The sequence below is a fragment of the Triturus cristatus genome, chromosome 8 (assembly GCF_964204655.1).
Source record: "Triturus cristatus chromosome 8, aTriCri1.1, whole genome shotgun sequence".
In the NCBI taxonomy this organism is placed as follows: Eukaryota; Metazoa; Chordata; class Amphibia; order Caudata; family Salamandridae; genus Triturus; species Triturus cristatus.
The window spans coordinates 1,460,158,766-1,460,184,450 of NC_140591.1; the positions used below are offsets into that span (position 1 = coordinate 1,460,158,766).

General features: G+C 41.5%; 1 protein-coding gene across 4 annotated transcripts in view; it reads left to right on the forward strand.

The window, feature by feature from the left end:
* The window catches only part of LRRC32 (leucine rich repeat containing 32), a 127,534-nt gene that overhangs the window by 45,882 nt on the left and 55,967 nt on the right, over positions 1–25,685 (forward strand). Inside the window, exon 2 of one of the 4 annotated variants that reach the window (XM_085623270.1) lies at positions 945–1,026. The exons of the other annotated variants lie outside the window; for them this stretch is intronic. The gene's annotated coding sequence lies outside the window, so the exon portion shown is untranslated. The remainder of the gene's footprint in view (positions 1–944; positions 1,027–25,685) is intronic. 4 annotated transcript variants of the gene reach the window in all.

Here is a 25,685-nt window from a genome sequence, read left to right on the forward strand (position 1 = left end):
GCATTTTTAAATTATCATTTTCCACAGTAAAATAAAGTATAAAAAAAAACACAACGAACGCAGTTTTTAAAAAAATTAATAGTGACACAGAGTAAAACTTATAAATACCAGGAAGACACCATTTTGCAATCAGTTGATTATCAACTACCAGAGAGACCAGACGTCAAAACCTGACCCTCTGTCACCTCCACTGCGACCTCCTCAGAGAGAGCACTGAATTCCTTCGGAAAAGCATTATTAGTAGACAACTACTAGTAAGTCAGTAAAATATTTTTATACCATGGTTTTGCGTAAAATATGTCTGCTTTCCATACAAAATATATTTTTAAATTTTTATTATTAACTTTTAAAATGTACTGTTTCTAATTTGTTATCACAAAAAATATATACCAACTTAAAACAACTACTTTCTTTTCCTAAAACAGAAACTTGCTAAATATTGAGAATCAAGAATTGGTGTACCTATTTTTGCATCACCTCAAAGGAATCGACTCACCTTTACGATTGTGAAGGTAAATGTAATTTAATATAAAATACTTTACTTTAAAAATATATTTTTAGCATTTGCAAAAGTGTTGTATTGCAAAGGTAATTTTTTTTTCCCCTCAAACACACTACATCATAAACGAAATTATACCATGGTGCAAGGGTAACAATTACTAATAGGACTTCAGTTAGGTACTACATGTGAAAAAGCGTTTCAAGTTACTGAGGTAACTATTAGTATTCTAAGTCCCAGAATGTTCAGCGGTAGAGTAATTGAGTGATAGTGTAGGTGTATCCATTATTACTCTTATTTTAAAATGCATTCAATGTGTATTATGTTTTTCTTAACCAATTGTTACTCATACTCATTTGACAAATATCATAATTTTCAAAAATGGTTTTTTTTTTACCCAACGTTGTCAAAGTAACATTAATTTTTTAAACTTTTTTTTTTCCAGAGTAAATCGGTTACAAAAAAATAACTATATCCTGCAGCAAGCATTACCTTAAAGGCACGAGAACAAACAACAACTGAAAAAGGTATTTTACATTATGAGTATTATAATTTCCACAATTTAATAGTCATTCCTTTTGCTATTGTTACTCGACTAAAGTGCAGAAATAGGATAACTGATGGATAGTGTAGAGATACAATTTACTATTCCAACTCCAGGAAGGTGCAGCAGTAGGGAAAGTGTTGGATGGTGTAGGGGTAAATTTCTCTATTTTAACTCCAGGAAGATGCAGTGCTTAGGAAAGTGTTATGTAGCATTAGTTAAATTAATACTCGAGAAAAATTGGCACCCATTCTAAATTATTTCGAGGACACATGGATTGGACACCTAAGCAGATCGGGTCGCAGGAGGAAGCCACGATTCCATGTGGAGTGGTGGAACAGCTACACGAGTTGTTTAGAGGGAGAAGCAAAAACAAACAATGCCATTGAGGGATGGCATAACTCCTTCAACCACACAATTGGCAAACCTCATCCAAACTTCTACTCTTTTTTGGAAACTTTGAAGAAGGAGCAAAGTTTTCAAGAAATGAGAATAGCCCAAACACTCGCAGGTAGTCTAAACCCACGAGTAACAGTCAAAACAAGGGAAATGTCTGAGAGACTATTGGCTATTGTACAACAATTTTCGTTGTGTGTGGCTATAGATTACCTGGAAAATCTTTCTAACATTCTTTCTTTCTATTTTTTTTTTTTTTTTTTTTTTTTTGAAAAACCTTTATTGATGTTTCAATCATTTACACGTATGGGCCTACAACCCCCCGGGGCCGGCCGCTAAGTAAGCAGGATAATAAAAGCAAATGTCAACACAGGCGGCACCTCGGAGAGCAAAGTCTTCAATCCAATATAGTCCGGCCAATGAGCCGCGCAGGTAGGACACCAGGAGAGAAAGGGTTTTTCATTTTATGATAAGACAAAACAGTAGGATCAGGTGCCAAACAATTTCCCAACAGCGAGAAGGGGCAAGGATAAGAGACGTAAACAATAAGCAGCAATACATTGAAACAATGGCGCAGGCGCGAAAAAGTACGGATGTGGAGAAATATCAAAAATAATTGCGCCTGCAGGTCCCCGTACCTAAAGCCCAGCGAACCCCCCGGAAACTGTGGCACACATGAAGAGCAAACGATTCACAATCAGGGTAGTGTATCGCACTGATCCCAGAAAAATAAGCAAAAAGGAACAGAGAAAAAAGAGGAGGCCATGGAAAAAGAGATAAAGACTAAAGAGTCCCCTCCCCCATCCCCCCACCCTGCACCTCTGCGAATGAGTATGGCCCCACCCCCCAGCAGTGTGCCTGTCGCCCTGGAACTAGACCCGAAATATAGAAGAGACAGGGAAAAAAGAGAGTGAGAAAGAGCCCCCCCAGACGGGGGGGCGGAAAGAATATAATAAACTGGAGGAGGGCCTTAAAAACATACCCCCGGCTTCTCCCTCCCGCACGGTGAAATCTCCCCCCAGCAAGCAATTAGCAGCACCAAGTCGACATATCAAAAAAAGGGGGGGGGGGGGATGGGGAGCATTATACACCAATTATGCGAATAACCACGAGAGCGCGCAACCATGAGTCCGCCTGTCTACTAGGTGACCACCCCCGAAGGATCGGCCTCAGCCTTGACCGCTTTTTGCGATTCTGCCCATGCCTGCCCCTCGACCCAGCACCATGTCCGATGTCCCAAGGTACAGGAGTGTCCAAAAACAGTCGGGAAGCGCCGCACACGGGTGGGGTGGAAGTCTCTGAGCATCCGCACAGACCGCTTCATGGAGGGGTGTCTTTTCCAGTGCCGCCCCAGGATCTGCGCTGCACACAAGGTCCAGACAGGCTGAATCAGCCAAATGAGACACACGTTGCCGGAATTGTCCCCGGGCCGCCGGAGACCGCGCACGGGACAAGGCCACCATCTTCCGCTCAGGTCCAATACCTCCGGAACAGATCAAGTCCACAGTTAGCCGACCACACGGTAGCATATCGTCCGGAGTGTCCGGCTGTACACTAATCGCGGGGGGGGCCGCAACATCTTCCTCTTGTGTGCAGTGTAAAAAGCCACTGTGTACCTGTGGACCAGCATGCCGCCACTGTCCCAACGCTGTCACCACATCATCCAGCTTCCCCCCCAGGATCCCGGCGCCATGAGCCAAGGAGTAATGAAGGGCACCAAGGGCCTCCAGGAGGTCGCCGTACCCCAGAGCAGCTCCCTCCGATCGCTCCGCCACACTCCCGAAAGTCACACACCCCCTGTCTCGCTGCGTCCCAGCGGAGAGGATGGTAGGCTGCATCGTGACAAAATGGCCGCTGGGAAGGCCCGACTCGTATTGGGGCCAGGACCCCGGGAACAACGCCTCAAGGTCCACGTCGCTGAAGACAGGGATCCCGGGGCAGGCACAGATTCAGCCGTTGCGCGGGCACGGGCAACAGTCGTCTCCGCCACGGACCAGCTCCCGCAGAAAGCCGGGAGCAGCCCCCAAGGATCAGGGCGAGCCAGGGACGGCGTCCGGGCAGCTCACCGTCAAAGGCAGGGGCAGTCGCCACAGAATCCGAGAATTGTACACCCGGGCATGTCATCAGTCCGCAACAGCACACAGGCCGAGGGGAGCTTCGCTTCGGTGGACCGACTCCACCCAGTCACCACAGGCCGCTGTTGTTCAACTGCCACCCGGCGAAGGCGTCCACTCGAGGTCCCGGCTTCGGGACCGCACGGGCCGCAAAGTTCAACCGCTGATTTCTCCGGTTGTACGGCAGTCAGAAACCTCGGAGTCACACGATCGGTTGCCACTTTCGTTCACGAACACGATTTCGTAGCGCAGAGTAAGGATCTCATGCAGGATAGCCGTGCGGGATGCGGAGGTTCACGGAGCCGGGAATCTACGCTGCCGTCCCGGTCGCCATCTTGGCTCCTCCTCCATTCTTTCTTTCTAAATTTTTTTTTTTACTTACTTTCCTGCTTTGCTTCAAATTTAAAAAAAATTCAAATTACAATTGGCATACAATGTATTTTCTAAAATTTTTTCAAACAAACAAGTCGGGTTTTTTTTTTTTTTTCAAAATCTTCATTTCTAGCACAACTACCAATGTCAACAAATTTAGTTTCCCATAGTATTTGACCAATTTTTCAACATCCGAACGCCATTAATATAATTACACAAAACTTAGTTTTTAATTTCCGACCTAAAAAATCACCAAAACTCAAAACAATCTAAATTGTACATGTCAAGCCATAATCCAAAATGCACATTGCTGCATAATCACCAATTTTTATTCAATCATTATCTCCAAAAATTTACGAGTACGCTATTTTTTTTCACTTAGAAATGAAGTTCAAAATCACTTTTTTTAGTTCCGAAGTAAAGAAATAAACTTTGTGAACAGTAACTTTTAATTTTTAAACAGTTACATACATTTTTTAAATAAACAAATAACTTTTCGCGACCCGACATAGGCATGCATTAATGACATTATTGTGGACATGTTTAAAAACATTTAAAACATCAATTAGTTTTCCCGCAACCTCTCCTTATTCTTTCCTCACTATATATGTATCACTATTAAAGGTTTAATATATATTTTAAAGTGAAAATATTTCCTACCTGGACGCAGATCAGCTTCCTGCTGCTTCCTCCTCCGATGCTCTTCAAAATGGCGCTTTACGTCGACGCTCACGTCATTACGTCATCGCGTGCATCAATATTTATAACGGACTACTTTATTTAACTAATATGTAAATAAATGTTTAAAAATGTTAATAAAATATTTATATGTTTTCTAAAAATTGTTAAATGCATTGCAAAATTAAATAAAAATATGGTTTATTTTTTAAGGATTTTTCAATAAATAAATATTTTGAAAACATTATTTGTTTACTGTCATTATTTTTTAAATTGTAATTTATTCATTAAAAATGTAACTTTTTAATTGTAAATTTACTAAATATGTTCCTTACCTCGACTCTATTGTCTTTTTCCTTCAAAACTTGCTCTTTCTTCTCTTTCTGATTCTTCTTTTCTTGTTCCGCGGGTTGTATATTCTGAAGCTGCCAAAATAAATGAAGGACAAATTATCTCATAGACTTCAATGCAAAAGCGTGGGAATTTTTTTTTCAAGTAAGTTATTTTTTTCCTGGGATTTTTTCTTAAGGTATTATTATTTCTGAAATTCATTTCTTATTACTCTTTTAATTTTAATTTTTTTTTTTTTTTTTAAATTTCTCTAATTTTTAAATATAATACTCCAAAAGTACTCTTCCTTTTTTTAGACAAACATTAAATTTTATATAAGTAACTTAAAAATACTCTAGTATTAATCTTTCTTAATACTAATTTTTTCTTTAATTAACTGTTATTAATTTTAAATAATTGTTCTAGTATTAATATTTAATAATAATCCTTTTTTAAATTTTATTTACATATTTAATTTTAAATTAAATTACTCATTTATTAATTCCTCAAAATAGAATTCTATTATTATTAATATTAATACTCTTTTATATTTGAAAAATACTCAAGTACTAATATTTTGTTAAACTACTCACACTTATATTTTTAATTTTATAATAAAATATACTTTTTCTATTTTTAAAAATACTCAAGTATTAAATTAACTTAAAAAATACTCTTTTATATTAGAAAAATACTCAAGTATGAATATTTTGTAAAACTACTCACTTGTTTTAAATTTATATTTTTATAAAAAACATTTAATTATACGATATATATTTATTTAAGTAAAAATTCCAAAATTAGAAAATGCGTTGTAATTGTATATGCGTTGTAAAAGTACTTACCATATAATATCATGCGTTGTAAATGCATGCGTTGTAAATGCATGCGTTGTAAAGGCATTTTCAAAGAATGCGTTGTAATGGTATATGCGTTGTAAAAGTACTTACCATATAATAGCATGCGTTGTAAAAGCATGCGTTGTAAAAGCTTTTGCGTTGTAAAAAATGCGGTGTAATAGCATTGCGTTGTAAAAGTTGCGTTGTAAAGGTAGTTCCCCGTGTTCCGTATATTGAAGCTACCTGTCTTTCCATACCCTTCCAACTTCCCTGAGCATGTGGACTCATTGTGCACACACGCACACAAACACACACACACACACACACTCACACACATGCAGGTACAAACACGTTTATTTATTTATTTTGAATTTTTATATAGCACAGACATCACCCAAATGTGTTAGTGTGCTTTACAATAAAACAGGTTTAATTACAAGAGATACAAAGTTACAAACCGTTGCTACTTAATTTCATCACAAAAGGCAAAAAGTGGTGAGTAGAAACATGGGGATATTTACTTGTTTCGATCGATGCAAAGGTAGGGACTTACAGATTGTTAGAGGATGTAGGTGATATAGGTAGCAGCAGCAAAGTTAGGTTAAGTGAGACAGAGGTAGTCCAGTTAGTCTCAGTCCGGGGGAGGGTACATTATTATGAGGGAGTTTGGTTAAAGGCTGCTCACTGGTGGGCATTATTTGTTATAGGCCCCCAGGAGCGGCCAGCTCATCCCATATGCAGGGATTGATAGATGTCATCTGCAATATGGCCCTCACTCATTCCAATTTATTTATCCTGGGCGATTTTAACTTATGGATGAATGGAAAGTTGGATTCAGGTTACAGTAATCTGATTCAATCCTGCGAGAGTTTGAGTCTAGATCAATGCGTTAACAAAGCCACCCATAAGGGGGGGAACAAATTGGATTTGATCTTCTCTAAAGCATAGACTTTGGGAGTAGTTGTCATTCTTCCGGTTGGCTGGTCCGACCATTATTTGGTCAAATTTCAGTTACTTGACCCTAGAAAGGTTCGCTCAACCACTGGGGAGGTAAGGGCATACAAGAGTAGAGATTGGAAGGGACTCTTAAACAATAAGACCACTTCATCCCTGTTTTTTTCCTTTGATAAGGATTTTGTAATGTAGTAGGGAGCAGCTATGATGGCTGTACTGCCCCGCGTAATGACGTGTGTGCGTACAGCCAATAGGAACTCCCCATTTTTTTTGCCATCTGCGGCCGTAATGGGAAATATTGCAGACATCGCGCTCCTTTGCCGATTTCGCGGTAATTTAGTGAATCGCGAAATTCTGGAGGGTCTGGCTAAAGGAATTTCTTTCCTCGTATAAGGCCTTATTGAGCCATGGAGCTAATGTTGTTGGTCTTTTCATTTTCGTTTTGCTTTAGAGTGAAGACTGTCGAAGCAGTGGGCAGTATAGACATTGACATCCATGGTGGAAATGATCTGGGGTAGTACCTTCATTGCGGATTTGCTGAGTATGCTGATGTAGATGTTCTTGATGTCGTGAAACCAGGAAGTTGCTCTTTTTGGTTGGCCTCTGGTCTTGGAGTGAGAGAGTTTGTAACAAGAACGGAATAAGGAAGTAGTCCAACTGTGTTCATTGATTGAGAGCAGGTCGTCTTTGGAGATTATAAGATCAAGTATAGAGCCTTTCTTGTGCGTTGGTCTAAAATTGTGTTGTATCAGATCATTTGCGGAGAGAAAGGCGGCAAGCTGGTTGACTGCAGAATCTTCTTTGTTGCCCCAATGAAGATTAAAATCACCTAGAAAGATCCCTTTGTCCATTTATGTTGATTTGTTACTTGCAAGATCGATATATTCCTTAAGAAACGCAAAGTTGTCACCTGGTGGCTGATAGATGTCATTATGTCTGAAAGGGGAGATGGCAGTAATTCTTCCATTGTGTCTTATGATGGAGTAGTGCGGAGAAAAAGAAGGACAAGTATGGTATGGGATGTGTCATGGAAACTGGTTTCTGTGAGAATTAGAAGGTCTAAGTTATAATATGTAATAGTGTCTGAAATTTCAAGCCGTGCTTCATGGCTGTCCGTAATTATGAAGCATGCAACGTAGAGCAGATGTGCATGATTTGGTGCAAGGGGTGACTGGGTCTGTTGAGCAGTGCCTGCTTTGGGAGAGACTGGTGTTTGAACCGAGTCAGGGAAATAATTGGGATTCGGTGTTGGTTTAAGTTGTCTGGGGTAGTGTCAGTAGGCAGGGTTGATAATGTCAAGGTGTTGTAGCTTGCAAGCAAGTTTGCAATATTGGCTTGGGAGAGATTGGGAGTGAATCTCTTCTTCTTGCCAGTTTAGTCTCCCTGCTTGAAAGGACATACAGAAGTACACTCTCCACAAGCGTTTGAAGACTGGAATGAGAGTAGTATATTAATTGCCCTTGGATATTTGGGTTCCGTAGTTTAAAGCTACCTGTCTTTCAAAAAGGACTCTTGGTGTCCTCATTGAAAGATGAGAACACCAGTGTTCCATACAATAAAACCCCCTCTAGTGAGTATGCATATACATTGCATGGCTGCTCACTAACTTGGCTGTTATTTTAGTCTCACTATTTACTAGGATGCCTGAAATTTATTTTCACAAATTTTCAAATACTTGAGTTAAAGTAGTATAGTGTCCTGTCCTCAGATATTTGGGCATGTGTCTATGTCTTCTAATCAAAACATCTCCACTTCATTAAAGTAGGGACATACGGAGAAGCTCAAATGATTAATGTACCAGTGTTCTATATCAGTGTTTCCCAAACTGGGGTCCGAGGACCCCCAGGGGTCCGTGGCACATTCCCAGGGGGTCCGCAGGCAACAGTTTTAAAAGCATTGCAAAGTTCCATGTAAAATTAGCAGTTTGAGCAACTATAAAAGTGTCAAGAAAATGCCTGCTGGAGAGAGAGGAAAGTTTTGTCTAGTGGCAGCTTTGACTTATCTAATGTGACAGAGGGTTAATATGCCTACTGCAAAGAACGTGTACAATGCATTTTAAAAACAGTATTTTATGTACATAGGTCAGTGGGCTACTGATTTTGTCACAGATTCTTTTGTCACTGTGCAATTCATAAGGGACAATCGTAATCTAGCACAGTGTCCTATAAACTGTCAAAGAGCTGCTTGCAAACTGCATGGTAAAAGTTAGCAACATATGTTTATTCCCAGTCTATCATTATCCTGATGCTGCTATGTTCCCACTTCCTGCACATGAACAATTTTGTAATGCCTTTTTGTCACTTCTATGTGTGCTGCCTAATGCAGCACACATGGAAGTTACAAAACGTCATTTTTATTAAAGATGGTTTATGTGCAGGAAGGGTCACCATCCTGAACATAAACAATCAAAGGTGTTTTGCTTTTTCTGTTGGAAAAAGCAAAAACGAGGAGAAATAAGGCACTTCTCCTCATTTCGCCAAGTTAAGACCAGGTGTTTCATGGTCTTAATTTTGGTGCTGTCTCCTATTTAAGCTGACCTTGTAAATAGAGGGCAGCGTCAAAATCAATGGGTGTTGGAGTGAACTGCAACTCCCACTGCCCACCTTTTTCACGCTAAGCATTGCGTGAAAGGGGGCCTTATTTACAAGGCAGCGTTAAGCCACAATAAGTGTCTTAACGCTGCCTTGTAAATAAGGCAAAGCCCCCATTGCCACAGGAACATCGCAAAAAGTGACGTTCCCATGGCGATAGGGACTTGTAAATATGCCCCTAAAATCCTTAGTAATTTGAGTATTTGTTTTGAGTGCACACGTTTGTTTATTTTTTTCGAATTACTGTTTTAATGTTTGAAATTTAAATCCTACAAATTGCTTGGGGGTCCCCGGCTTCCAGTGGTGACTCAATGGGGGTCCTCAGGAGTCAAACGTTTGGGAACGACTGTTCTATATGTTGAAGCTACCTGAATTTTTAATGACATACCACCCCTAATTCACTTTGCCTGTGGACACGGAACGTGCATGCACTCTAACATGCCCATAACTCAAATCTCCCTGCTTGTCAGTACTACAGCAAAGACCCACAAAAACACACTTTCTACAAATATTTGAAAACTGGAGTTACAATAGTAAATGATCATGTCCATGGGAAACAGCCATTTCAATGTGGATTTTACCACGCAATACCATCACATCACATGCACTTTTACAACGCATGCGATGTAATGGCTATCCACATCGTTGTGAGGAAACTGAGGCTGTTTCCTCACAACGATGTGCACCGCCCCTCAGACGACGCTGGAAGCAGGAGAGAGGAAGCACGAGGAGAGTGAGGTAAGGGGGATTGGGGTGGGGGTTACTTTTGTTCTGTTTAGGTTAGTGTCAAAGTAGTATTGTAATGTTTGTGTTGTGTAGTGTAGTGTTTTAGGGTAGTGTCTGGGGGTCGTGCAGGGTAGTGTTTTAGTGTAGGGACCGGACTGGGGGAAGGTGCTGGGGGTAGTGTTTTAGGGTTTAGGATAGTGTTGTAGTGTTTGTGTAGTGTAGTGTACTGTTTTAGGGTTTAGGGTAGTGTCGGGGGGTCGTGCAGGGTAGTGTTTCAGTGTAGGGACTGGACTGGGGGTAGGGGGAGGGTCGTGCTGGGGGTAGTGTTTTAGGGTTTAGGGTAGTGTTGTAGTGTTTGTGTAGTGTAGTGTAGTGTAGTGTTTTAGGGTTTAGGGTAGTGTCGGGGGGTCGTGTAAGGTAGTGTTTCAGTGTAGGGACTGGACTGGGGTAGAGGGCAGGGTCGTGCTGAGGGTAGTGTTTTAGGGTTTAGGGTAGTGTTGTGGTGTTTGTGTAGTGTAGTGCAGTGTTTTAGGGTTTAGGGTAGTGTCGGGGGGTCGTGAAGGGTAGTGTTTCAGTGTAGGGACTGGACTGGGGGTAGGGGGAGTGTCGTGCTGGGGGTAGTGATTTAGGGTTTAAGGTAGTGTTGTAGTGTTTGTGTAGGGTAGTGTGTTAGGGTTTAGGGTAGTGTCGGGGGGTCGTGCAGAGTAGTGTTTTAATGTAGGGACTGGACAGGGGGTAGGGTCATGCAAGGGCTAGTATTTAAGGGTTTAGGGTAGTGTCGGGGGGGTCATGCAGGGAAGTGTAGTGTTATTGTAGGGAGAGGACTGGGGATCGGGGCAGGGTTGTGCAGGGGTACTACATTAGTGTTTAGGGTAGGGTAGAGTCACTTACCTTGCAAACTTTTACCATGAGTATAGCTTTACCACGCATGCCTTTGCGTTGTAATGGCATGCGTGGTAAAGGTATAGTCGCGGTAAAAGTTTGCGCTGTAATGGCATGTCGTTGTCATTGACATCGCGTAGTAATACCCGCGTTGTAATGGCACGCGTGGTATTTGTATGCGATGTAATAAGACACATTCCATGTCCATGAGCGTTTGGACATATGTCTGTACTTCCTCTCCACTTTCCAGGGGAAGCCTTGAAGTACAGCTGCTTCTGGGAGGCACAAAGATACAGGGAGCTAAGATGGTTAGAACACCTTGCAGGTGGGCCAGGACACACAAAGCTATAGAGTAGCATTTTCAGATAGGATAAGTGGCAAAGATTGGCAGAGATTTCCTTTACCTGCAATCTTATTAAGCGGTCTCTGAGTTGGAAAACATAAAGCGTTTAAATAAATGTCACTTATAGATGATGCCTCCCATGGTTCCATTGCCACAAATTCAGTGAAAGAACTGCAAATGTGACTAATATGTATTGAAATTTGGAGAAGTTAATAGGATGTAGATGTAAATGACATTACAGGTTCACTGTAAGGAGTAATGGAGACAGAGTATGCACATGAATAATTGGCATAATTGGCCGCACGATTGTGCTACTGAATATCGACATGTAGAATATTGACATGCATGAATATTGAGGGCAGAATATCATGGGGCTAAATATTGAAAGGTAAGTGCATATAGGGATGTATAGATGTACTATTCTTAACTCCACATCTATATACCTTGAATATATATCTATCATGTACGTCAATTATGTGGAGTTAGGTATAGAAAATGTAGGCTTACTTCAGTATTTTTGGGGATAATTTGGTCTCAATATTTAGTATGCACACCTGGCAGCCCACAATTCCTATTCTGATGAGAAGTTCCACACATTGCTAAGGAGTTCATTTCCTCTGCCTGTAATATACACATTTTTCCTTTAGATAAGTGTGTACTAATAGCTTCACAGTACTGTTGCACGGCTTAAACTTTCTCAGTAAAACTGTGCGTTTGTTGGACAACATAAATGTCAAAACTGTGCAAGATGAATTCTATGCACGCCATCAGGATATGTTGGCCTTAGTCCTGCTAGCTCACAGTACACCATCTGTACCCCTAACCTTGAGAGGTAACAGGTAGAACGTGCAACCTCAGAACATGACAACCCAAGGAAATCGTGGTAACAGATCTAGAACCTTTTAATTTGGTAACTCATCCATACCCAAAGAGATACACAAGAAATATGCAACATGGCGTTTCAATATTAATTGAAGCAATATGTGTGCTGCAATAATCAATAACAAGGTCACCAAATAGTGTGATCAGCATTATGAGAATGGTGAAGAAGATAAACAATTCAACCATTGTGCTGTTACAGAGAATATATGCTTGCATATAAGTACTGTTAGATTTTGTAGTCCTACCTAGTGATACCTATTCTAGTGTGCCTAGGGTGGGTGAATCTGCAAGAATCCCTGGAGGGTGATCTAACTTTCCCATCACCTGCGGGTAAGTGTCATCAGGGAGCCCGTCTTGGTGGAGAGCTTGGCTTCATCCCTCGCAGGAGGTAAACAGGGTTCAGCTGGGCTGGAATTCTGGCATGGGGCGACCTCACAATTCCAGCGAAATGCTCCTTTAACTAAACCAAGGCGTAATGTTGTTTATATACTAAACATCACCCAAGTTGCCATGCCGAAGTCCCAGCCAGGCTGCCGTTATTGATTATACCCTGACAAAGCTGCCGTAGAGCAAACAATACTAAACAACCTCATTTTGCACAGTAAACTTTAGCTTTCGTACAGAATGTTCAAGACTCTGATAATGTGCCTACGAAGATGTGTAAAAATAAGCAAAGCCATTTCATGGAACATTATCCAGACAAGCTGGCAAGCAAAAATTGTGTCCAGTGTCAATGTTCAAGAAAAGATGTCAAGTTTAAACGTAAGAATGTAAAATAGTTGTGTTCCGGCCCGGGACTAAATGTGACCACATGACAGTATAGATATTTTTCTATGGGGTTGTGCAAAGTTGTGTAGACGTATCTCTTTAAAGTTGCTGACGTTTTTGAAACCAGAAATTTTTCTGCAAACTCCCACCTTAAGAGGGAGAATTCTCTTGTCAAGAAAATCTTATGCAGAAATATTCTTAAGCAGGAATTTTTACCAGCAGGTGAAATTTGTAAACATTGTAAAACTACGCAGGCAATATGTACATTTCTCATTCTCCTATTCTTTCTTCTTTCAATAACTAATACTTAAAATCTGCTCTTTTTGGCTCTCAGTTTTTTCCCCTCCTCAATCACAGCCATGTCCCTTTCCTGAGGCAGAACATATATTTTTCTAAGTGCTGGTGGTGCAAAGCATGCTGTAATACACAATTTGGAAGTAAAAGTAAAATAAAACAACATGTTGCCTTTCAATTTTATATGATGAAAATGTGTCTTATTTTGATCCTGAAAGTGTGGCACGGATCATGCTGAAAGAGAGTTTTCAGGCAAAATTTCCAAAATCAGTCATCAGTTAATGAAATGTTTCAACACCAGTTGCCTTTACAGGAAACTTCTTTTGAAAGGTGGGGCTGGTTCTGGCAACAGGAATTATGATGTCATAACTCGACTGCATTAATTGTGTTACTGTGTAACAACAATGTAATTTTCTAATTAAACTTGAGAATAGTTGTTACAACAATGTTGTAACAAGTAAAGTATATACACATGTCTATATAGGCGTTCAACTTGTTTTATAAGGGTATTACATTACCAGGGTTTTGAAACCTAAATTCACCCATACATACACAGGAATGTAATGTACACTTTTCCCATCATGTTTGCATACAATGACTTCATCAAATATCAGTTAGCAGCACAGCTGCTTTACATGACAGATTAGCGGCCTCACCTCTCTTATGGGCTGGCTGACTGGGGTGTCGTTTCTGCTTGTCCTACCTGTGTTTGAGGGCACACTTGATCACGGGATACAGGGCACAGTGATGTACATCAGCTCACTGAGGCCCAAAGGTCTCTCAGATCTTCCAGACGTTGGACCATTTAGGTAGATACTCGGTGTATAAATTAAAGTTGCTTAGCGTCTGACTGGAGTGTGTTTGGTTCTGGCTATTCATTTAGAGGGTAAAATGCCCATTTTTCACAATCAATCTTTAGATAATTTTGTTAAAATCACAGTTTTTCATAAGTTTGAGTATGGCAGATCATTGCATTTATCTCAACTTTTATCTCTCTTGGGGGCATATCATCAAGGACGACGTTAACATTATCGCCGGTTTAGCGGCAGAAAACTGCCACTAAAGCGTCGATAATGGGCTTGATAATATGCCCTGGAGAATTCCATGAGAAGCCCATGTTCACACCAGAACATGGACTTCTATGGGAATTCTCAAGGGCATATTATCAAGCCCATTATCGCCTTTAGCGGCAGTTTTCTGCCGCTAAAGCGGCGATAATTGTTAACGCCGTCCTTGATAATATACCCCCAAGTTTGTTGATTATTTCATGCTGATGGCGCAGCGTGCATGGCGTAGAGTGTCATTCACAAAGAGTTTTGCGAACTTAAGTTCAACTCAGGTAACAAAAACGCTTTCTGCGGCCGCAAGTCGCAGATGCCGCTCCTTGTAACCAGGATCTGTGAAAAGGTTTGCCTGCCCAGCCACATAAAATCTACAAGTAGGGTGAAATTACTGGAATCGCAAATTCAGTATGTGGTAGAAATAATGACGTTTCTGGAGTCGGTGAAGGATATGACTACAGTGGAAGCAGTGAACATACATAATCTTGTAACTTTTGTGTGTTCGCAAGCCGTCCCAGTGGTTGCAACATGTGGCTTGGTCAGTAAGACTGGGGGCGTGTGAGCTTCCAATTTTCCAAAAATAAGGCTGGCATATAATGTTTAAATAAATACATTATACGATAAGTGCGAGATAGGGGCCTAAGGAGCAGTGGAAAGGGAGAGGAATGTGGATTAGTGCCTACTGAGAAAACCCAATATTGTGTAAAATAACCAACATTAATGAGGACTTTCAAAACAGAGAGAGAGACAGTGTGTGCGCGTTTTTGTCTGTGTGGATCTAGAAAATCCCTGGTGAAATCTGTCTGATCCCTCACAATACCCAACTGAAAGCACCTGTAGTCGATTATTGATCAGAAAATACATCTATTGGTGGTGCCTAATGTCAAAACTCGCCTGAATTGATGCAAATTGGATGTGAAAAACACCTATATATTCACAGGAATACAGGGGGTAGGACACCCTCCAGCTCAAAAAATATTTTTTGTGGGATAAAACCAAAAAAGTTGAGTAGCACTTGCCCCTTAACCCTAACTGTAAATTGGTGGATTCTCCACCAATGAGAAGTACTCACAGAAAGTGGCTGTCATTACAAATAGCTTATTTGTAAATGACAAAAAAGGAACTCTATAGGCATAAACCTATCACTTGCATAGTTGCTCTCTGTAAACCCCAGGTGTTTTGTTTGAAACAACATCCAGGACATACCCACGTCTAATGAAGTGTGTGTCCGTTTCTCCTTTTGTACATGTGTAGTGATGAAAGAGGACAGTGCAGAGGGATGGTAACAATGCGAGATGATAAGTGCACCAGAGTGGGTTGTATATACAGTGATGTTCCCATTCAAGTATTAGCATCTTTATCATAGGCCGCAGATCTTTGAGCATGTCAATGTGTGTTCATGGATGACAAATGGGCCCTCGTTCTTCTTACACAAAGGAGTAAATCTGCACCTGGTTGTGAGCGACTGTAGGAAGCTGGCTCTGTATATTCTGTACCAAAGTAAGGTATAGTGTGCACAGAGTCCAGTGGATCCTCAGAGGCTTTACAGAGGCTAAAGTAGATAAAACTATTGCTCTATTTTGTGGTAGTATAGTCGCTTTGTATAAATATTACTTTTAGTATATTTACTTTATAGAACCAAAGATACTTTGTTGCATTAAAATATGTTTTGCATTATCACTGTTTTTCAATGTAAAAAGTGGACAGAGTAAATTTTTCAATCAGTACAATGTTATCCTATGGGAGGAAACACAATCAGCAATATGCAAGTGAGGAAACAATGTGTGGAATTGAGCTTTTGGATCAAGAATCAGTACCAGGCAAGGTTCAGGTAAGGGACCTCACTGCACTACCAGTGGTACTGGGTCGGCCGGGTGCAGAGGTCAAACTTGGGCTCTGGTGCCAATGTTATCCAACGAAGAAAGGGGGCAATTGAAGTGGTACTACTTGCAGGTGAGTAGCACGGTTTTGGAACCCAGTCTCCAGGGGTTATGGTAAGCACAGGGGGGCCACAAGGCAGCCCCAAAATTACACCTCCAGCGGCACAGGGTAGCCATTTGCATAGTGCCAACACAGCGTTAGGATCTCAATGCAAACCAACGGGGAATATCAAACTTGGAAAAAGGCTGCAGGCACAGGCCAGGAGGCCGATTGATTAAAACCAAAAGCTGCACAGGTAAGTTGGGGTGTGCTGGAGCATCGGAACACCATCGGTAGATCGCCCAGGGGTAGGGTGACCAGACGTCCCGGTTTTCCCCGTTTTTGGAGAAGTGTCCCCGTGTCCCGACACTTTTCTCCAATTCAATGAAATGTCCGGGTTTTTAAACAGTGTCCGGGTTAAACATACAAATGTCCCGGTTTTTCATTTGTTTCGGTTGTTTGAGCATGCGCGTGCATGCTCTCTTTGCACTGATTAAAGCGTGACGTTTAGGTGAGCGTTGTAGCAGGAAGGGAAATCGGGCTTTGAATGGGATGGGGGGTGGGGAGAGGTGCTCCTTTCATTCCACAGCGCGAGGTTCAGCGCTTTGAATGTGACCTCTGTCTCCAGGCCGAGAAGTCAAAGGATGCAATCTGCATACATTCACACCTGAATGCCGGTCACTTAGGGTGCTTCCAGAGATACCTTTGTTTTGTTAATGCAGCGCTCCTGCTCCAACAGCTACTAATGGCAGTGCGTCTTTGAATGTCTTTATTTTGTAAAAGTCTACTTGCAGTACCTGCTTATATCCTTGTTTAGAAACAGTAACCTGTTTGTACTTCGTGTCCAGGGCCGGCTTTAGGGCGGTGCGAGTGCCACCGCACCGGGTGCTGGCTTCCTGGGGGCGCCGTGTTTTAAAGTTTATTATGCTTTTGAAGCACCTGCTGCAGCGTTTCTTTACCCCCAGCAATTACCAGGCCTCACATAAATGTAAAGATAACTCGTGTGATTAATAATCTTCCTGGAGGGAGATCAGCATTTTGTATAGTTGAGGTTTTGACTTCGGTGAAGTTAGTGTAGAGGGTTAACATCCCTGCTGCAAAGAACCTGTACCAAGTAGATTACAGAGTGCGTATGATGTAAACAGATCAGCAGATTACTGCTTTCAAAAGAGATATCCTTTTGTTACTTGCAATTTATAACTTAAAGTCCTGATATAGAATAGTGAGCTATTAACTTTCATCCTAGAACTGCATACACACTGCAAAGTATACATTATTAGAGCATTGATGAATGTTGCAAAAAGGGATAATTTGGCTAGAAATCGATTCTTATTATTAAAGAAAACTCCCAACTATGCTGTTTCTTTTTCGACTCTGCGTTTGTGCTTCTCCACACAAAGCACTCTTAAACTATACTGCCTACCAGTATGGATGACATGTGACTCCCTACACTTTTAGTCCTTTGGCTTATGTAACATTTCCTATACACTGATTACACATGCATGATTGATTGTCTCTGTGTAATGTGTGTGTGATGCGAAGTGCTCGGACACCCTACACTGGTATGAGTGGCGCTATATAACTAATTCAATGCATCTGAGAGAGTGTGGTTATGGAGACTTGGTCACTGTTAAAGGGTGCTTGTGAGAGAATCCGTAGTGGAGGTGGTCTTGGGGGGGCGCCAACAAACACTGTCGCACAGGGCGCCACCAGCACTAAAGCCGTGGTCACCAACTATAGCAAATGTTGAGGCAAAGTCTGTTTAAATGGAATTAATGGTTACAGCCAATAAAAGACCTCTGATTTGTCGTCTGTAATGCTTCATCTCGGTCTGTGGAGGGAGCTGTCATTATAGTCCTTTTTCTATGTCCATGGCAGCTGTCAAATAGTCCTACCTTTATGTCGATGGTTACTGCAAACCGTAGTCCTACTTCTATGTCTATGACCTGTCCCCGTTTTTTGTTTTGAGAATCTGGTCACCCTACCCAGGGGTGTCCTTTGACGTCAGACGTCAGCTTACCAGTGAGGTCTCGGTTGGGGGTGGTCGTAGTGCAGAGGCTGCAGGCGTCAACGTGGAGTCCGGCAGGGGTCAAACCACAATGGACTCTTGCTCAGGATTTCTGGTGAACCTTTTCTGGACTGGTGGGCCTCTTGGAATTAGGGCCATGGGTGTCGGGTGCAGAGGTGGTTGACTTCGCAGTTTCACAGGCAGAGCACTTTGTCTTTAGGTTGTTTTTTCTGCTAAACAGGTCCGCTGTTCACGGGAGATTATGAGTCTTTTTAGAAGGCAGGCTGTCCTCCCAGGGTTCTGGAGGTCACTGGACTGTGGGATGAGTCACTCTTCTGAAGCAGGGTCTTTGAGTGCTGCAGACAGGCCAGTAAGGCTGGGGCCAAGTCAGTTGTTGTCTTCAGTCTTAACTGCTGCACAGCTCTTCTTTGTTCTCTTCTTCGTAGGTCATTGATAATCTGAGGATTAAGGTTCAGGGGTGCCCCTAAATACTCAATTTAGGGGTGTTACAGGGGTTAGAAGGTAGTTACCTTTAGGGTGACTACAGCCTTTGTATGTGCACTCCCTCTGGAGAGGGGAAATATCCCTAACTCTATTGGATAAAATCCTCCAAACCAATATGGAGCATTTTCAAAGGAGGGGTCACTTCAGCTCAGGGCACCTTAGGGGTGGTTCTGGCTGAGAGGGGAATCACCTCTCCTGCTTACTAATTTTCCCGCCGACCTTGCCCCCCAAAAGTGAGGCTTGGTCAGGGGGATGGGCATCTCCACTAGCTGGAGAGGCCCTGGTCAGCATAACAAAGGGCAGGAAGCCTTTGAGGCTCACTGCCGTTCTGTGCTGTTCCTGCTTGGAGGTAGGTGTGAAGCACCTATATTCAGAGCGAGCTTTGTTTCTGATCCACGAGAGCAAATGGCTCCCACCTCAGGGGTCAGAAATGTGTCTAGAGATGGCAGGCTGGTGCAGACCAGTCATCCGTACACTAGTAGTTTGGTAGGTTTGTAGGTAGCACCTCTGAGGTGCCCGCTGAGTGCATTTATTAATGAATCCAACACAGACATCAGTGTGGGCTTATTAATCTGAGATGTTTGGTACTAAACATCTTGGAATTCAGTGACGCCATCATGGAGCTGTGGAACTCGTAGTGACAAGCTCCTAGCCCATGTACTCAGATTGGCTTCACTGTGCACTTATAAGGTCTAAGAACGGACTTAGACACTATAGGGGATATCTGGTCATGCAGTTAGGGCCTCACATGAGGTATAGTGCACCCTGCCTTAGGGCTGTAAGGCCTAGTGTAGGGGTGACTTACCTATGCCTCTTGCAGTGCTGGTAGGCCTGGAACACAGGGATGCTCTGTGTGGGTGAGCTTGGAGTTGTGTGGGCTTGGTGTATTGGTTTCAAGGTGTGTGTGTGTTGTGATAGCTGGGTAATTGATGGTGTGACTCAAGATTTTGTGTCATCCATGGTGTTTCTGTTTGTGTTATTCATTGACTGGTGATCACATTACTTTGCGAAATTAAATTCTAGGTAGAATCCAAACCTGCAGCACAGATTTTATTTGCAGAAAATGCAGATTTCATGAGTGCAACCTGTGGAAATTACGGCAGAACTCACCTGTAGGTTTTGGGAATTTTCCAGAGATTTGAAAAAGTTGGCACATTTACTTGTGTGGATTTTTTTCTTTTTAATCAAAATTGAAAGATAAATGACTGGATCCAGGTACACTACCTCAGAAATGAATTTATATTAATGATAGTTCTGCTGATGTCCAGGTCAGGCTGAGCAGTGGGTGGCTTTAAAGCAAGGCCACTGGGGAGTCAAGCAGCCTGAGTCCCTCACTCAACCAGCAGAGGCCCCCTTACATCCCCCAGAGTGGAGCACGTCCTTAGGAGCCAGTCATTCCTTTGACGGAATGCGATAGGAATGTGAGTGCAGTAAGTGTCACCATTTTAGGATGTTATTTCCAGAGGAAAGTGGAAAAGGAATGAGCCCCAGCGATCTGGACACAGCAGCCTGAATCAGAAGGCTTTATTCAGTGAGTAGTTGGGTCATACTCCCAGTTTAGATGTGGCATACATCTGAAATTCCATGCATGATTCACAGAGTTTTTCCTGTGAGAAGTGGTGTTTAATGCCAAGCTTCGTTGTGATTTACTTATGAATTTCCAAGAATAGGACATGTTTACTCATGCAAAAAAGTTTATACATTGAGCAAGCATATATTTCTTCTGGTGATACATAATTCGGAGTCGAGCCAGCAGTGAGACACAACTACTGGAAATAGCCAAGCACAGTGAAATTATGAGGAAATGGAGGACTAAATTATGCTGCATGTTTGTCTACATTATGAAACAACAAAAGTAAAATAATCCATTCTGTGCATGTATAATCTCACTAATTTTCATTTTAACACACGTAAATGCTCTCTATGCAAAAGATTTACCTTATGATTTCCAATTTAACTTGGAATGATGGTATAAATGTACGAACATTTGGAAAAGTGATTTCCAAATAGCATTTTTTTCCGAATCTCTATTTGGTAAGTGCTATTCTTATTGTATGAACGTTTATTTTGAAATTTGCGATTCCTGATGAGTCACAAATTAATATTAATGAGGTACGTTGCAATTTCCAACCCATTAGATATGACAGACATCGCAGGGATGGTGGCCTGCTGAGGTTAGCAGATCATCATGTCTGTGATTGCTTTAAAGTAAGGCAATCTTTTTCTTTTTATTAGATCAAGCATTCTAGACCTCTTGTATATACTTTAGTATATACTAATATGTGTATGTACTTTGTGGGCTTTGGAGATCAACCCCAGGACTTGTCTACTTCCGCTTAGGGACTTTTTTTCTGTTTGACTGTCTCTATTTAACTGTCTTGATAGAAAACGACCAGTAGAGGTCAGTAAAATACCAGAATTGCTTTCTGCTTGTTCAACTGTCTCTATTTAACTGTCTTGATAGAAAACGACCAGTAGAGGTCAGTAAAATACCAGAATTGCTTTCTGTTAGGGACTTTCTTTTTTAATTTTTCTGGCAACTGCCTCTATTTAACTTTCTTGAAAGAAAATGACCAGCAGAGGGCAATACAATACCAGAGTCACTGTAGCATTCTCTAGAATCCAGTCCATAGATATTGTCTTCCACGAGCACCTGTAGACAATAATATTTTTTTCAAATCTTGCATTTTTAGTGATATGACCACTGAGGGCCCTGATTATATATTAAAAACCGAGCTTTGGACTATACCATTCCCGCTGAAAGGCAATATTTCTCTCCATGTTTTCCCATACCTGGCGTGTCACGCAGTTTGGTGATTACTTTCCCTCCATGTTAAAGAACAGTAGATGTTTCATCACCCAGGCTAATGTGCATATAAGGTCCCAAAGACGAGACCGATTGTATTGCAAATGCTTGCTTTTTGTATGCAGCTTGTTTTTCTTAAAGGAAAATGGGATGCTTTTAATTAAAAAAAAAAGACAAGTGTATGTTTCATTTTTTAAGACTAGGCAGTGGTCCACATTAAAATATCTTTTCGTCAACATTCACAAAGGGGAAGGAGGTTCCTTAGGGATCCCTTCCCATTTGCAAATGGCTTTAGGAGGTGGTAAAAGATCAATGTTTATGCAATCAGAATTCGGTTGCATAACATTATTATTATTATTATTATTAGCACTTATAGAGCGCAACAGCTACCTCCAACGGAGGTGTCCCGTTGATATATAACATTGATATATAGCACTACGATTCGGTATTTGGAAGAGATGCTACACACGCGCAATCGAAATATAAAATGGGTATTGGGTCACAAACCCAAACTGCCATTCAGTAGCTTGTTACCAAATCACAATTTGTTGTTTGTGCATCAGAAAAGGCATTTTTGTGTTACAAATAGCCAGATTCTGAGAATCAGGCATCTTGCTACCGGAAAAATGCTTTATGCAGATGGCCCATACTTATCTGGTGACTTTTACAAAGATTCTGGCACTATGTGATAACACGCACAGACTATGCAGCAGTTTGAGTGACTTTTGAAAAATATCAACCTTAATTATGTAGAATATAGCTTGTTATGTTTGGCATCTATTTTCACCAGGGGCTCAATGCAGCCCTCAAGGGGTCCCGTAAGCCATCAGGGGACCCCCTTTCTGCCGAAAGTCAAGGACTATCTGTGAGGTATGGGAGAAGCTGGAGACCCTCCTCAAGTTTTCAGATTTATGTTTTTTCACTCAGACGTTTAAAAACACATTTAAGTAGATTTTGGCTTATGCTGCTCACAGTTGTACTGTTTCCTGTCATTTCCCAAAGGTGGTGGCTAGTCTCTGTCCCTTGGACATAACTATCTGTAGAACTTCCATTCGCAGTGTGTTGTCAGATAATATTTATGCAATGTCAGTGTTTGGTGCTTATTTTGTTAGGTTATTTGTATAGCGCAGTCTTCCACAATTTTTGGCCTCTTAGCACTTTGAGGTAGTGGCCTTCAGTGGTGCTTCAGCCAGCTGGGATTCCCCACTGGAGGATTTTGTTCGCCAGATAAATCCCCCTGAACAAAATTGAGCTTCTTCTTTGGTAGAGGCCATCTTCATTGTATGTGTGGCCTTTGTTGTCTTGTGGACAGAGTTGCTTTGGAGCATTCAGTAAGTGGTTGCCTTTTGTTTCTGTTTCGTGCTTATGTGGGTCAGCCGGGTGCCAGCAGTCCTTCTACATTGTTTCAGTGACCTGAATTTATTTTCTTTTGTTGTGCTGTTATTTCTGCCTCGCACCTGTCTCCCTCCTTTGGGGGCTGTTGTTAGTTGGATTTTGCTCACTTGTTTTGTTGCACTTGGTTTTGTTGTTTATGTCAAAGATGTGTTCCTTAGCAACGTACTGCTGCATCCCTTTCTTTATCAATTTACCTGTGATTGCAAATTAAGACCGTCTTGGTTTTTCATGTGGTGCTCTTGCGTGTTCTGTGTTACAGAATGTGATTACGTTCTGTGCAGTCATTTGTTGCTGATTTGTGCCATTTTGTGTGCAGTTTCCTAGGTTTTTGTCCCTTTGTTGCTTTTACTTCATCCTTCAGAGTGGCTTATTATTGACAGTCTTTGGGGCCGATTCACAGAACTCATCTGAGACAGACTTAAGACAGACTTAAGACAGACTTAAGACAGACTTACGACAGACTTACGACAGACTTAAGACAGACTTAAGACAGACTTAAGACAGACTTCAGACAGACTTAGGACAGACTTAGGACAAAATCCTAACTTTGCACTAAATGCCTTCTGTGAATACCAAAAGTAGTAAGTTTGGGATTTTGTCTCAGATTGCTTCTGTGAATCGGGCTCTCAGAGTTTTCATTGTTGTTAACAATGCTGAGTATCGTTCATGAATCGGTCTGATGGATGCTACACTAGATGTATTTTCAAGAACATAATCCAGAACCCATAGATTATTCACATCTTTCATGAGGCAGTTTGTTTGCAGCTGGCCCACTTGTATATGTGTGTTGGTCATATTTTGTTGGTCTTTCAATCAGGTTGTTAGTAGGAAGTTGACATTGGTAGGTTTTAACTTATGTTATATGGTAGTTGAATGGGGATTTGGCTATAATATCCATATTGTGCGATGTTAGCATGCACTGGTCAATTTTGTCGGTGGTACCCGGTGCTGGGCAGCGCAGGCTTTAAAGCAAAACTAGCCCTGGCAAAAATGTTCAAACCAGCCCCCCATGCAGGAGGCTAGTCCAGAATGAGCCCACAGGGGCTTTCAAGGTATGGCCATGGCAGCTCATCCGGTTTCTCAAAGCATTCCCTAGACTGCAGCTTACGAGAACAGAATGGCCTCTCATTTTTTGGTAACAGGACTTATTTATCATCATTGAACATTGACCCAGAGCAAGAGAGAGGGAGAGAGGTACAAAGGGAAAAAGAAGAAAAAAATGGTTGGCAAAAGGAAAGAACATGGATGGAAAAGAGCTTACAAGAGTGAGATAAAGAGGAAGTATGTGGTGGTGGAAGAAAGAGGCATAAAACAGAATAAATACTAGTCAGTCTTCCTCTTAGGAAACTGCAGCATTAGGCAGCACCATAGACAGGCCCCTAAAAAACCTCTGGCCCCTGCACCCAGTTTTTTTTTATAAATAAAGCACTGTTGACTGGCATGACTTGCTTTCATAATTGCTTTTCTATTCTATTCAAGTGTGATATTTGTGTTGACTCAATTTTGGAAATGATGCAGGCTTGTAGCTTGATGCTCAGGTGACTTTTCAACAGTATGTATACAGATGTAGTTTTTCCCAAGCATCTAATTAGGGGGTTGTACTGATTAGCTGTGCTACTCATCTCTTGATTGTGAGCATGTGTCAGAAGTAGACTCACAACAATAAAGGGATATTTGGCAGGTCAAACTGCAAGTTTAAACTGCAGCAGTCAGGCTACACTGCTGGGCATGAAGCCATGTTTTCCCTGTCCCACTAATGGATGGAACGATAAGTGCTGTATTCCATAGGAGACATTTAACTTTTCATGCCATGGGTCCACATCTGCACTCTATACTATGGCCTTATAGGAAAGTTAAATATTCCATTCAGGAATTCGTCCATTCTAATTATTTTCAGGGCTAAGAGCACATACACTGAGGATTGGAAAGCAGTGCCCCGGTGTGCAGAGTCTACAAACTAGTAATACAAATCACCCAAAAAGTGGTGGTGGCTATGCAAAAATTGACATTTTCTCACTCTGCCCCTTGCACAGTGCAATACCCCAATTTTCGTTGCTGCATTATGTTGCAAAAAATATAATAAACCTGACCTTATGTGTTTATGAGAGGGGCGGAGGAAAGAGTCGATGTGTTCATAAAAAAGCAAGTCTCCACTCAGTGCAGCAGATGAAACATCAGTTTTGATTGATGCAGAGCTTCATTTTTGAAATTATGACAAAATATTCTAAACTGCATTAACATTTATCAAGACAAATTCTAAGGAAAATCAGGGTCAATCAATTTTGGTCACCATTGATATAAATTTAAAAATAAGGTGCCAAGAATTCAACCCCAAAATTGTTCAAATGTTTCACAAAGACATAAAATAACGAGGCCTGAACATAATTCCAATTATGCTGGTATCATCTGTGTAATTTCGCATTTACATTGCAATGTGACATTTCTGGAATAATGCTTTTATGCCATGTCCCAAAGTTATGCCATGTTTCGAGGAAAAATGATAGCGTGGGAGCACTGGAACAACACGAACAACCAGAACACAAGTGACTGTTGTACACAGTGCTGCTGTTTTTGGCTCTATGTTTTTTGATGCGAAACATGTCCTTATGTCAAAAATGAACGCAAGGACGCATTTCGTGGTAAAATAGAACACAAAGGGGCCAATTCCGATGCAGTTTGGAAGGCCTACTTGCGGCATTTGCTCTGTCCGAATCGGATCGAGAACGTGTCTTTCCGAACGAATCGTGAAGGTTTCCGACCGACCGATTCCAATGTGAGT